This window comes from Arachis hypogaea, chromosome 2 (assembly GCF_003086295.3).
Source record: "Arachis hypogaea cultivar Tifrunner chromosome 2, arahy.Tifrunner.gnm2.J5K5, whole genome shotgun sequence".
Classification (NCBI taxonomy): domain Eukaryota; kingdom Viridiplantae; phylum Streptophyta; class Magnoliopsida; order Fabales; family Fabaceae; genus Arachis; species Arachis hypogaea.
In genome coordinates, this window is record NC_092037.1 from 28,254,499 (window position 1) to 28,260,420 (window position 5,922).

The following is a 5,922-nucleotide window of genomic DNA, read 5'->3' on the forward strand; positions in this document are numbered from 1 at the left end:
TATTTTGGTTGTTTTGATAGACAAGTTCCAGAATTTGTTATATCATGATATTTTTCTCCAATTCTAAAAATGAGTATTTTATTGAAGTTAAATATTTTTCTTCAGTTTTATGTCTATATCAAATTAAATATAAAAGTATATTAAACATTATTAGCGATACTAAACCTTATTAGATAATAATTTGTTAGAGTAAGGTCAAAATTAATATTGTAATGGGAATAACTAACCATTATTGTTAACAATGAATAAATTCGTTCTTTCTTCACACAACTGAGTATAAAAATATATGACGCAAAAAAGTTGGATTTTGGTGCGAAACTAAAATATTTTTCGCAGCTGGGAGTTGAACCTGGAAGTTCTCATCATTGAAATCGCCTGGGTGCTACTACGAATGGTGAAATTGTTGATTTCTTTTCTCGAAACTTATATTATTATTATCTTAAATTTTGGTTGTTGTTTTGATAGACAAGTTCCAGTATTTGTTATATCATGATATTTTTCTTCAAATCTAAAAATGAGTATTTTATTGAAGTAAAATATTTTTCTTCAGTTTTATGTATATATCAAATTAAATGAAAAGTATATTAAACATTATTAGCGATACTAAACGTTATTAGATAATAATTTGTTATAGTAAGGTCAAAATTAATATTGTAATGGGAATAACTAACCATTATTGTTAACAATGAATAAATTCGTTCATTCTTCACACAACTGAGTATAAAAATATATGATGCAAAAAAGTTGGATTTTGGTGCGAAACTAAAATATTTTTCGCAACTGGGAGTTGAACCCGGAAGTTCTCATCATTGAAATCGCCTGGGTGCTACTGCGGATGGTGAAATTGTTGATTTCTTTTCTCGAAACTTATATTATTATTATCTTAAATTTTGGTTGTTGTTTTGATAGACAAGTTCCAGAATTTGTTATATCATGATATTTTTCTCAATTTCTAAAAATGAGTATTTTATTGAAGTAAAATATTTTTCTTCAGTTTTATGTATATATCAAATTAAATGTAAAAGTATATTAAACATTATTAGTGATACTAAACCGTATTTGATAATAATTTGTTAGAGTAAGGTCAAAATTAATATTGTAATGGGAATAACTAACCATTATTGTTAACAATGAATAAATTCGTCCGTTCTTCACAAAAGTGAGTATAAAAATATAAGACGCCAGGAAGTTGAATTTTGGTCCGAAACTAAAAAAATTTCCACAGCCGGGAGTTGAACCCGGAAGTTCTCATCATTGAAATCGCCTGGGTGCTACTACGGATGGTGAAATTGCTGATTACTTTTCTCGAAACATATATTATTATTATCTTAAATTTTGGTTGATGTTTTGATAGACAAGTTCCAGTATTTGTTATATCATGATATTTTTCTTCAAATCTAAAAATGAGTATTTTATTGAAGACAAATATTTTTCTTCAGTTTTATGTATATATCAAATTAAATGAAAAGTATATTAAACATTATTAGCGATACTAAACCTTATTAGATAATAATTTGTTATAGTAAGGTCAAAATTAATAATGTAATGGGAATAACTAACCATTATTGTTAACAATGAATAAATTCGTTCATTCTTCACACAACTGAGTATAAAAATATATGACGCCAAAAAATTAGATTTTGGTGCGAAACTAAAATATTTTCCGCAACCGGGAGTTGAACCCGAAAGTTCTCATCATTGAAATCGCCTGGGTGCTACTGCGGATGGTGAAATTGTTGATTTCTTTTCTCGAAACTTATATTATTATTATCTTAAATTTTGGTTGTTGTTTTGATAGACAAGTTCCAGAATTTGTTATATCATGATATTTTTCTCCAATTCTAAATATGAGTATTTTATTGAAGTTAAATATTTTTCTTCAGTTTTATGTCTATATCAAATTAAATATAAAAGTATATTAAACATTATTAGTGATACTAAACCTTATTTGATACTAAACATTATTAGTGATACTAAACCTTATTTAAATATAAAAGTATATGATGTGGTCATATATGTGGTGATGATTACTGATGCCTTGATGGTATGATGTATGAGAAATATGCATGTTGTGATATATGCTTGATGATTGAATATGGTTGAATCGTGGGTTGAGCCATGTTGATGGTGAATATGATATTAATTGTGTACAATGATGATTTATTGGGATTGGTGCTGTTGAAAATTGGCATGAGGGAGAGTATATGATATGTCAATGTGTTTGAGTTTGAGCCACTTGGGTGAAATGGGTTAAAATGATGAGATAGTGATTTTGTAAATTGTGGTAAAGTGTCAATGTGTGAGTTGAGGAGGCTTGATGTTGAAATTGATATATTTTGATTGATTTCAAAGAAAAGGGTTGAAATTGGCATGTTTTGATTGGTTTTGAAAAGAGTTGAAAATGACATGTTTGAAAATGGCACTTTGTGGTTTTTATGAAAAACATGGTTTTTGGGCATACTTTGACGGGACATAACTTGGACTACGGATCTCTGTTTTGTGCCAAATCTGTTTAGAAATGAAATTGGATCCGGGAAGTCCATGCCGTTTGAAGAACGGGTGAAAAACGATTTAAAATGAGGAAGTTATGTCCGTTGGAAGATTGGGGTTTAAATCTGTGAATTCTGCAGCTTTTAACTTAGAAAATTTTTAGCAGAATAACCCCTTGCGCGTGTGCGTGATGTGCGCGGGCACACCGATTGTGCTGCACCCAATGCCCAGCCATTTTCCAGAGAGTTATGCCAGAACTGTGCTAGTGTTGTGCCTGGGGCACGAGAACACCCACGCGTACGCGTGGTTGACGCGTACGCGTCGATTGGCAAATTTTTAATCCACGCTTTAGCGTGCATGACGCTTGCGCGTCGATGAAGTTTTTGAGGCCATCCACGCGTGCGCGTGGAGTGCACGTACGCGTGGACCTGTTTTCATCCCAAAGTTGATTTTTGAGTTTTAAAAAGTCAAATCTCATACTTCTAAGCTTCCGATCTCACCACTTATATCTCAAATCATTATGATATGTCTAGCTATGCGAAGAAAGCTAGTGAATGTGGTAACTTGCGAGTGAAGCAAGGGGAAAATGAATGATCATTGAGGATCAAGCATGATTATGTGAGATGCGGTGGATGGTGGTGGAAGTGCTTGTTATGCCATTGGCCGAAGGGCCGTAATTGTTTATGAATTGGCTGGTTCTAGATTGAACCGTGAGCCGGAATAGCTGTGTATGCTATGAATATTGGCTGGTTATGGATTTAACCGTGAGCCAGAATGGCTGTGTATGATATGAATATTGGCTGGTTCTGGACTGAACCGTGAGCCGGATGGCTGATATGGATGTTGATCCATGGATGAGAATTCATGCATGTTTATGCTGAATTATTGATAATTGTGATTTGCACTTCCACTATCTGAGATACGAGTTTCCCTGGGTAGTAGCAGTGGCTAGCCATCACGTGCTCTAGGTTGAGACTTGATACTCTGTTGACCCTATGTCATAAGTGTGACCGGGCACTGTGAAAGACCCGGATGAGCTCGCCCCCGTAAATATTCACCAGTGAGGGTGATGGATATAGATCATGATTATGATCAAGTTTATAACGAGTATAACTCGAGTTGGGGATGCGTGACAGAGGGACAGTCCAATGGTTAGCGACCAGGACTTGTCGGGTTGCCTCTATAACCAACAAGATGATATCATCAGCCACTAGGGACAGGCATTCATCATATGCATACTATATGAATTGTTTGAGATTGCCTATTTGACTGCATATTACTTGCTAATTGTCTAATTGCCTTACTTGTTCCTAATTGTATATTTCTTGTCTGATATTACTGTGTTTGCTACATTATACTCCTGCTGGTGGTTGGGAGGTTTGAAGGAATTGGAAAGGGAAGTATTAGTTAGACTGAAGTATCTTTAGTCAGATGCTCTTTATGGTTTAGCTTGTTTATAAGCTATGATATTATTTGGAGGAAGTTCTAGGATTGCCTTTGACTTTCCTCCAATATTATGTATTATATATGTGGAAGCTGTTACCATGCTGGGGACCTCTGGTTCTCACCCATGCGGATTTTGTGGTTTTCAGATGCAGGACGTGAGGTGTCCCGCTGATGCATGCTGGAGACTTCTAGATTTGCGAAGATCCTTTGTTCTCAGGGCTATGTTTTGGTTTATATGTTTTGCCTAGATACTTTTATCTCCATTAAATAATACAAACTGTGATGACTCCTCTTATGGGAGAATTTTGGAGAATAGGTTTTATGTATTTGTGTCCCTTTGGGTTTCCTTGGGGTTTTCCTTATTTTTATCATATGTATATAATGCTATGCTCAGACCGGTTATCTTCGCAGCCGGAACTTGAGTCTTGATATTCCTGTTTTTGACACTCCTTTGTATATATATAATCACGCGTTGGTTATCCTTGTTCGTTACGTTATCGATCGGAGTGTTGCGCTTTAGAGTTGCGATTTTTGTTTACCCATTTTTCTACAAAGGATCCTAGTTATAATCAATCATTCATACTACTATACGTACTAAATTTTTATTTTAGAGGTTGTAATACCTTGCCATCTCTGAATTATGACTTAAGCATAAGACTCTGTATGGTAGGGTGTTACAGAAATCGCCTGGGTGCTACTGCGGATGGTGAAATTGCTGATTGCTTTTCTCGAAACTTATATTATTATTATCTTAAATTTTGGTTGATGTTTTGATAGACAAGTTCCAGTATTTGTTATATCATGATATTTTTCTTCAAATCTAAAAATGAGAATTTTATTGAAGTAAAATATTTTTCTTCAGTTTTATGTATATATCAAATTAAATGAAAAGAATATTAAACATTATTACCGATACTAAACCTTATTAGATAATAATTTGTTATAGTAAGGTCAAAATTAATATTGTAATGGGATTAACTAACCATTACTGTTAACAATGAATAAATTCCTTCATTCTTCACACAACTGAGTATAAAAATATATGACGCAAAAAAGTTGGATTTTGGTGCGAAACTAAAATATTTTCCACAGCTGGGAGTTGAACCCGGAAGTTCTCATCATTGAAATCGCCTGGGTGCTACTGCAGATGGTGAAATTGCTGATTTCTATTCTCGAAACTTATATTATTATTATCTTAAATTTTGGTTGTTGTTTTGATAGACAAGTTCCAGAATTTGTTATATCATGATATTTTTCCCAAATTCTAAAAATGAGTATTTTATTGAAGTTAAATATTTTTCGTCAGTTTTATGTCTATATCAAATTAAATGTAAAAGTATATTAAACATTATTAGTGATACTAAACCTTATTTGATAATACTTTGTTAGAGTAAGGTCAAAATTAATATTGTAATGGGAATAACTAACCATTATTGTTAACAATGAATGAATTCATCCGTTCTTCACACAAGTGAGTATAAAAATATAACACGCCAGATTTGGTCCGAAACTAAAAAATTTTTCGCAGCCGGGGGTTGAACCCGGAAGTTCTCATCATTGAAATCGCCTGGGTGCTACTGCGGATGGTGAAATTGCGGATTTCTTTTCTCGAAACATATATTATTATTATCTTAAATTTTTGTTGATGTTTTGATAGACAAGTTTCAGTATTTGTTATATCATGATATTTTTCTTCATTTCTAAAAATGAGTATTTTATTTAAGTAAAATATTTTTCTTCAGTTTTATGCATATATCAAATTAAATGAAAAGTATATTAGACATTATTAGCGATACTAAACCTTATTAGATAATAATTTGTTATAGTAAGGTAAAAATTAATATTGTAATGGGAATAACTAACCATTATTGTTAACAATGAATAAATTCGTTCATTCTTCACACAACTGAGTATAAAAATATATGACGCCAAAAAGTTGGATTTCGGTGCGAAACAAAAATATTTTCCGTAGCCGAGAGTTGAACC